This window comes from Parasteatoda tepidariorum, chromosome 5, assembly GCF_982258835.1.
Source record: "Parasteatoda tepidariorum strain Cologne lab strain chromosome 5, Ptep-v5.0, whole genome shotgun sequence".
Taxonomy (NCBI): Eukaryota; Metazoa; Arthropoda; class Arachnida; order Araneae; family Theridiidae; genus Parasteatoda; species Parasteatoda tepidariorum.
The window spans coordinates 40,934,289-40,944,311 of record NC_141759.1 but is presented as its reverse complement, the minus strand read 5'-3'; positions in this window follow the sequence as shown (position 1 = coordinate 40,944,311).

The following is a 10,023-nucleotide window of genomic DNA, read 5'->3' as shown; positions in this document are numbered from 1 at the left end:
CAGTGTAGTCTTAACTTACTTTCGTTTTCTTTTTATTTCCGTTTTTAATTTATTTTTCTAATTTCGTGCGTTTGGGACGTTGTGAGTAAACTTTTATGGATTTATGCAGTTATAACAGAGATGCCAACTGCCCCGGACAGGACAAAATAATTATTAAGACGGTAAATAACAACAAAGTAAATTTTGCAAATATTTGACTATATTTGCTTACTTTTTGAAAGGTATCGCATGACGTGATTACTTTACTTAATTTAAATCAAGCTGGGTACCTGGGCTGCGCAGCGGCCCCTAACCCATACATCATGAAACAATTTACATTGTTTGAAAACATTTTATATTATGCAACATTGTGGTGGCAAGATTAAAAAGACGGGAAATAAGAAAAAAGAAAATATAAAAAGAACAGAAATTACAGGCATTGTTTGTAGATTACATGTTTGTCAGTTCTATTGGAATATGTTATTTAATAATTTTTACAGTAGGTTTCTAGATTTCAATAATAATGGATTTTTTAAAGTTCTGCTAAATGTTCAGAGTTTGCGTTTTTGATTTTTATTTTCAGCTGCTCAGAATAGAGTACAAGAATCGTGTGGAAAAAAAACTTTAAAATTAATTTACAGAGCAAAGAATCATACAATAAACCACAAATTAGCTACAACTGAAACAAAGTTTCTGCAAAAGCGTTTAAAGTTGGCAGCTATGCTATCACTTCTGCAGGAGGAAATATTTCCCTTTGACAGTGCTATGATGTCAACTTGTGATTCGCTTTACAAAAACTATTTTCTTGTTGTAATGAAATTTAAGTAATTTTTAGCTTTGTATTTTTCTATTTAAGTAATATTTTCCACCTTTACATTTCAAAAATTCAAAGTATCATATGAATAGCAACTTAATTGTAGTTCTCGTGGTGACAATTAAAAGTGCAATTTAAAAAAAAATAAATAAAAATTTTAAAAAGAGTAATACTGAAATGCCACAGGATTTATTGAAAAACTGGAAAGAAGACGAAAAGCTCTGACCAACGGCTGCTTATTTTTGAAGTAATGTATCTTTGTACAGAATGCAAAATAATACCTATTTCTTTGCACTCCAGTTATTATAAAGTACTATCTTAATGACAAAAAATTCAAAATAAATGAGAAAATGACAGTAAACTGTCTCAGAAGCCCAGATAAATATTAAACATGATGAGGAAGTAGTTCTAAGTCTAAGTATTCTTATGTAGGTCCAATTTTTCTAATATTAAACAATGAGGTGAACCGGGTTCGAATCCCAGCACCTTCTGGTCAATTCGAATTCTGCACCAGGCTTGCACGGATTACAGTGCTGATGTTAAATATCCTCAGTTGTAGACGGAATCGAGGCTTAAAGTCCTCTTGTCCTCAGTCTAACTGTGGGAGGGTTTCTTCTCCCTGTTACTCAAATGCGGATTAGTTCCACCCAAAAGTTCTCCATGAAGGCAAATTTCTCCCAATACTTGATCCAGCAGTTGTCTTCTGGATTGAGTTTAAAAATACAAGATTACGGAGTTGAACATTGGTAATTGTAAACAAAATTGGGTCAGCAATTCAACAACGGTTAATAAAATATTAAAAAAATCATTTATGTTGAATAAATTTAATTATAGTAGAATATTATATTTAATGTAAAATATTTTTCAAAGTAAAAGCTAGTTATTTGAATTAAGATCCAAATTAAAATTTAAATCTAATCCTTTTTGGGATGCTAACTGTTCAGTTTTCAGGTAAAGATTTCATAGAACAATAGAAAAATTGAACATAAATTATTCTCGCCAACACTTTAAAAAAATCGCGTTGAGATAACTACAGCAAACTGAAGTTTTCTATGAATTTTGAATTTTTTATATGAAGCGACTGGCAAAACAACCTAACCCAGAACCATACATTTTAAACTTACATTTAGCTACAACCGTAAAAAAATTTGCCTAATTAGCGAAACACGTACTCTGCAGTTACCAATTTCTATTTCTGCTCATTTTAGTTACGTTGCTCCGGATATCACTCGATTTAGAATTTTAACCCAGCATTTCCCCACGTAGGCAATTGCTGAGCTTAATTATGTGAATGAAAGTAGGATACAATTCGTAGTTGATAGGGAAAAATTTAAATATATTTTAATATATATTTATATTTTATACTGGTAATCTGCAATGAAATTCATTATTTTAAGCAAGGTTTAGAAAATTGAGATGAAGATGAAAAAAGTAGGCAACAAAAGTTTTCTTTTTGATTACAGAGATGCCAACTTGCTCCGGACAGCAAGTATATATTTTACAGTGGTAGTTTATCAATTGTGATTCTTGGCTTAATAAATTCAATTTAGTAGATTTTTATCCACCACTATTTCTAAATAATTCGTAGGCTTATATAATTTACCACAATATAGATTATATCAGTAGTACTTATGTCATGCTATACCTTTTAAAAAACAAGTAAAAATAGTCAAATATTTGCAACATTTACTTTGTAGTTATTTACCGTTTTTTAGATTATTTTATCGCGTCCGGAGCACTTGGCATTTCTGTGATTAGTGCGCCTGTAAGTCAATTTTCTTTCACACAAAGCGTATTTAAGTTAGTTTTGTCATGTAATGTTTGCCCTTGGTGTTATTTTTTTTTATTATTATTATTCATTCGTAAAGTTTAAAATATAGAGAAAACATGGAAAAAATTACCGAATAAAGAAAAGTGAAGGAGAAGATTATTAAAATAAGATAACATAATAAAAAAATGTCAATAAAAAACCGGAAAAAAAAAGATGTAATCTCTTCATCAGCTCGCACGATTATATCAGCATTTTATTTTATTTTAGTAATTTTCTTCTTCTCTTTTCATCATTCTGTAATTTTTTCAATGTTTTCTCTATATTTTGAACTTATTTTATGAGCTTTAAATACTTGCAGATTATGCGCAGTAAAAGAAACTGATTAATTTTCTTAATTTCTCTTTTTATCCTTTTTCATACCTGCCAACTTTTAATCCCTTCCATTATCATTTTTCCCAGTGGTATTAAAATGGAATTAAAACTTCAATTTTGAGCAAACAAATACGTTGTATTTGAGAAAACTTAAGTTAACAACCACGATAGTAACGCATATTAATATATGTGCTTAATTTTTGTAAGAATAGTGGTGATCAAAATCATCAAAAAATTAAGTTTATAAAAGGAAAAATAGTATATACTTACTACCACTTTAAATATGAAAATAAATCTTCCGGAAAATCCGGAAGAGTTGGCAGGTATACTTTTTGTATTTTTTTATTGTGTGATATTTTAGTGCTCATATTTTATTGCAGCTTTAGCGTTTAATATTATCTACACCGCTCAAAAAAATTAGGGTAGCCATGTGTTCCCCTAATTTTTATGAACAGTGTAGTCTTAACTTACTTTCGTTTTCTTTTTATTTCCGTTTTTAATTTATTTTTCTAATTTCGTGCGTTTGGGACGTTGTGAGTAAACTTTTATGGATTTATGCAGTTATAACAGAGATGCCAACTGCCCCGGACAGGACAAAATAATTATTAAGACGGTAAATAACAACAAAGTAAATTTTGCAAATATTTGACTATATTTGCTTACTTTTTGAAAGGTATCGCATGACGTGATTACTTTACTTAATTTAAATCAAGCTGGGTACCTGGGCTGCGCAGCGGCCCCTAACCCATACATCATGAAACAATTTACATTGTTTGAAAACATTTTATATTATGCAACATTGTGGTGGCAAGATTAAAAAGACGGGAAATAAGAAAAAAGAAAATATAAAAAGAACAGAAATTACAGGCATTGTTTGTAGATTACATGTTTGTCAGTTCTATTGGAATATGTTATTTAATAATTTTTACAGTAGGTTTCTAGATTTCAATAATAATGGATTTTTTAAAGTTCTGCTAAATGTTCAGAGTTTGCGTTTTTGATTTTTATTTTCAGCTGCTCAGAATAGAGTACAAGAATCGTGTGGAAAAAAAACTTTAAAATTAATTTACAGAGCAAAGAATCATACAATAAACCACAAATTAGCTACAACTGAAACAAAGTTTCTGCAAAAGCGTTTAAAGTTGGCAGCTATGCTATCACTTCTGCAGGAGGAAATATTTCCCTTTGACAGTGCTATGATGTCAACTTGTGATTCGCTTTACAAAAACTATTTTCTTGTTGTAATGAAATTTAAGTAATTTTTAGCTTTGTATTTTTCTATTTAAGTAATATTTTCCACCTTTACATTTCAAAAATTCAAAGTATCATATGAATAGCAACTTAATTGTAGTTCTCGTGGTGACAATTAAAAGTGCAATTTAAAAATAAATAAATAAAAATTTTAAAAAGAGTAATACTGAAATGCCACAGGATTTATTGAAAAACTGGAAAGAAGACAAAAAGCTCTGACCAACGGCTGCTTATTTTTGAAGTAATGTATCTTTGTACAGAATGCAAAATAATACCTATTTCTTTGCACTCCAGTTATTATAAAGTACTATCTTAATGACAAAAACTTCAAAATAAATGAGAAAATGACAGTAAACTGTCTCAGAAGCCCAGATAAATATTAAACATGATGAGGAAGTAGTTCTAAGTCTAAGTATTCTTATGTAGGTCCAATTTTTCTAATATTAAACAATGAGGTGAACCGGGTTCGAATCCCAGCACCTTCTGGTCAATTCGAATTCTGCACCAGGCTTGCACGGATTACAGTGCTGATGTTAAATATCCTCAGTTGTAGACGGAATCGAGGCTTAAAGTCCTCTTGTCCTCAGTCTAACTGTGGGAGGGTTTCTTCTCCCTGTTACTCAAATGCGGATTAGTTCCACCCAAAAGTTCTCCATGAAGGCAAATTTCTCCCAATACTTGATCCAGCAGTTGTCTTCTGGATTGAGTTTAAAAATACAAGATTACGGAGTTGAACATTGGTAATTGTAAACAAAATTGGGTCAGCAATTCAACAACGGTTAATAAAATATTAAAAAAATCATTTATGTTGAATAAATTTAATTATAGTAGAATATTATATTTAATGTAAAATATTTTTCAAAGTAAAAGCTAGTTATTTGAATTAAGATCCAAATTAAAATTTAAATCTAATCCTTTTTGGGATGCTAACTGTTCAGTTTTCAGGTAAAGATTTCATAGAACAATAGAAAAATTGAACATAAATTATTCTCGCCAACACTTTAAAAAAATCGCGTTGAGATAACTACAGCAAACTGAAGTTTTCTATGAATTTTGAATTTTTTATATGAAGCGACTGGCAAAACAACCTAACCCAGAACCATACATTTTAAACTTACATTTAGCTACAACCGTAAAAAAATTTGCCTAATTAGCGAAACACGTACTCTGCAGTTACCAATTTCTATTTCTGCTCATTTTAGTTACGTTGCTCCGGATATCACTCGATTTAGAATTTTAACCCAGCATTTCCCCACGTAGGCAATTGCTGAGCTTAATTATGTGAATGAAAGTAGGATACAATTCGTAGTTGATAGGGAAAAATTTAAATATATTTTAATATATATTTATATTTTATACTGGTAATCTGCAATGAAATTCATTATTTTAAGCAAGGTTTAGAAAATTGAGATGAAGATGAAAAAAGTAGGCAACAAAAGTTTTCTTTTTGATTACAGAGATGCCAACTTGCTCCGGACAGCAAGTATATATTTTACAGTGGTAGTTTATCAATTGTGATTCTTGGCTTAATAAATTCAATTTAGTAGATTTTTATCCACCACTATTTCTAAATAATTCGTAGGCTTATATAATTTACCACAATATAGATTATATCAGTAGTACTTATGTCATGCTATACCTTTTAAAAAACAAGTAAAAATAGTCAAATATTTGCAACATTAACTTTGTAGTTATTTACCGTTTTTTAGATTATTTTATCGCGTCCGGAGCAGTTGGCATTTCTGTGATTAGTGCGCCTGTAAGTCAATTTTCTTTCACACAAAGCGTATTTAAGTTAGTTTTGTCATGTAATGTTTGCCCTTGGTGTTATTTTTTTTTATTATTATTATTCATTCGTAAAGTTTAAAATATAGAGAAAACATGGAAAAAATTACCGAATAATGAAAAGTGAAGGAGAAGATTATTAAAATAAGATAACATAATAAAAAACTGTCAATAAAAAACCGGAAAAAAAAGATATAATCTCTTCATCAGCTCGCACGATTATATCAGCATTTTATTTTATTTTAGTAATTTTCTTCTTCTCTTTTCATCATTCTGTAATTTTTTCAATGTTTTCTCTATATTTTGAACTTATTTTATGAGCTTTAAATACTTGCAGATTATGCGCAGTAAAAGAAACTGATTAATTTTCTTAATTTCTCTTTTTATCCTTTTTCATACCTGCCAACTCTTAATCCCTTCCATTATCATTTTTCCCAGTGGTATTAAAATGGAATTAAAACTTCAATTTTGAGCAAACAAATACGTTGTATTTGAGAAAACTTAAGTTAACAACCACGATAGTAACGCATATTAATATATGTGCTTAATTTTTGTAAGAATAGTGGTGATCAAAATCATCAAAAAATTAAGTTTATAAAAGGAAAAATAGTATATACTTACTACCACTTTAAATATGAAAATAAATCTTCCGGAAAATCCGGAAGAGTTGGCAGGTATGCTTTTTGTATTTTTTTATTGTGTGATATTTTAGTGCTCATATTTTATTGCAGCTTTAGCGTTTAATATTATCTACACCGCTCAAAAAAATTAGGGTAGCCATGTGCTCCCCTAATTTTTATGAACAGTGTAGTCTTAACTTACTTTCGTTTTCTTTTTATTTCCGTTTTTAATTTATTTTTCTAATTTCGTGCGTTTGGGACGTTGTGAGTAAACTTTTATGGATTTATGCAGTTATAACAGAGATGCCAACTGCCCCGGACAGGTCAAAATAATTATTAAGACTGTAAATAACAACAAAGTAAATTTTGCAAATATTTGACTATATTTGCTTACTTTTTGAAAGGTATCGCATGACGTGATTACTTTACTTAATTTAAATCAAGCTGGGTACCTGGGCTGCGCAGCGGCCCCTAACCCATACATCATGAAACAATTTACATTGTTTGAAAACATTTTATATTATGCAACATTGTGGTGGCAAGATTAAAAAGACGGGAAATAAGAAAAAAGAAAATATAAAAAGAACAGAAATTACAGGCATTGTTTGTAGATTACATGTTTGTCAGTTCTATTGGAATATGTTATTTAATAATTTTTACAGTAGGTTTCTAGATTTCAATAATAATGGATTTTTTAAAGTTCTGCTAAATGTTCAGAGTTTGCGTTTTTGATTTTTATTTTCAGCTGCTCAGAATAGAGTACAAGAATCGTGTGGAAAAAAAACTTTAAAATTAATTTACAGAGCAAAGAATCATACAATAAACCACAAATTAGCTACAACTGAAACAAAGTTTCTGCAAAAGCGTTTAAAGTTGGCAGCTATGCTATCACTTCTGCAGGAGGAAATATTTCCCTTTGACAGTGCTATGATGTCAACTTGTGATTCGCTTTACAAAAACTATTTTCTTGTTGTAATGAAATTTAAGTAATTTTTAGCTTTGTATTTTTCTATTTAAGTAATATTTTCCACCTTTACATTTCAAAAATTCAAAGTATCATATGAATAGCAACTTAATTGTAGTTCTCGTGGTGACAATTAAAAGTGCAATTTAAAAAAAAAATAAATAAAAATTTTAAAAAGAGTAATACTGAAATGCCACAGGATTTATTGAAAAACTGGAAAGAAGACAAAAAGCTCTGACCAACGGCTGCTTATTTTTGAAGTAATGTATCTTTGTACAGAATGCAAAATAATACCTATTTCTCTGCACTCCAGTTATTATAAAGTACTATCTTAATGACAAAAACTTCAAAATAAATGAGAAAATGACAGTAAACTGTCTCAGAAGCCCAGATAAATATTAAACATGATGAGGAAGTAGTTCTAAGTCTAAGTATTCTTATGTAGGTCCAATTTTTATAATATTAAACAATGAGGTGAACCGGGTTCGAATCCCAGCACCTTCTGGTCAATTCGAATTCTGCACCAGGCTTGCACGGATTACAGTGCTGATGTTAAATATCCTCAGTTGTAGACGGAATCGAGGCTTAAAGTCCTCTTGTCCTCAGTCTAACTGTGGGAGGGTTTCTTCTCCCTGTTACTCAAATGCTGATTAGTTCCACCCAAAAGTTCTCCATGAAGGCAAATTTCTCCCAATACTTGCATACCTGCTAACTCCTCCGGATTTTCCGGAGTATTTTATTTTCATATTTAAAGTGGTAGTAATTATATACCATTTTTTTTTTATAATCTTAATTTTTAAATGATATTGATCACCACTATTCTTACAAAAATTAAGCACATATATTAATATGCGTTACTATCATGGTTGTCAACTTAAGTTTTCTCAAATACAACGTATTTGTTTGATTAAAATTGAAGTTTTAATTCCATTTTAATACCACTGGGAAAAATGATAATGGAAGGGATTAAAAGTTACCAGGTATGTACTTGATCCAGCAGTTGTCTTCTGGATTGAGTTTAAAAATACAAGATTACGGAGTTGAACATTGGTAATTGTAAACAAAATTGGGTCAGCAATTCAACAACGGTTAATAAAATATTAAAAAAATCATTTATGTTGAATAAATTTAATTATAGTAGAATATTATATTTAATGTAAAATATTTTTCAAAGTAAAAGCTAGTTATTTGAATTAAGATCCAAATTAAAATTTAAATCTAATCCTTTTTGGGATGCTAACTGTTCAGTTTTCAGGTAAAGATTTCATAGAACAATAGAAAAATTGAACATAAATTATTCTCGCCAACACTTTAAAAAAATCGCGTTGAGATAACTACAGCAAACTGAAGTTTTCTATGAATTTTGAATTTTTTATATGAAGCGACTGGCAAAACAACCTAACCCAGAACCATACATTTTAAACTTACATTTAGCTACAACCGTAAAAAAATTTGCCTAATTAGCGAAACACGTACTCTGCAGTTACCAATTTCTATTTCTGCTCATTTTAGTTACGTTGCTCCGGATATCACTCGATTTAGAATTTTAACCCAGCATTTCCCCACGTAGGCAATTGCTGAGCTTAATTATGTGAATGAAAGTAGGATACAATTCGTAGTTGATAGGGAAAAATTTAAATATATTTTAATATATATTTATATTTTATACTGGTAATCTGCAATGAAATTCATTATTTTAAGCAAGGTTTAGAAAATTGAGATGAAGATGAAAAAAGTAGGCAACAAAAGTTTTCTTTTTGATTACAGAGATGCCAACTTGCTCCGGACAGCAAGTATATATTTTACAGTGGTAGTTTATCAATTGTGATTCTTGGCTTAATAAATTCAATTTAGTAGATTTTTATCCACCACTATTTCTAAATAATTCGTAGGCTTATATAATTTACCACAATATAGATTATATCAGTAGTACTTATGTCATGCTATACCTTTTAAAAAACAAGTAAAAATAGTCAAATATTTGCAACATTTACTTTGTAGTTATTTACCGTTTTTTAGATTATTTTATCGCGTCCGGAGCACTTGGCATTTCTGTGATTAGTGCGCCTGTAAGTCAATTTTCTTTCACACAAAGCGTATTTAAGTTAGTTTTGTCATGTAATGTTTGCCCTTGGTGTTATTTTTTTTTATTATTATTATTCATTCGTAAAGTTTAAAATATAGAGAAAACATGGAAAAAATTACCGAATAAAGAAAAGTGAAGGAGAAGATTATTAAAATAAGATAACATAATAAAAAAATGTCAATAAAAAACCGGAAAAAAAAAGATGTAATCTCTTCATCAGCTCGCACGATTATATCAGCATTTTATTTTATTTTAGTAATTTTCTTCTTCTCTTTTCATCATTCTGTAATTTTTTCAATGTTTTCTCTATATTTTGAACTTATTTTATGAGCTTTAAATACTTGCAGATTATGCGCAGTAAAAGAAACTGATTAATTTTCT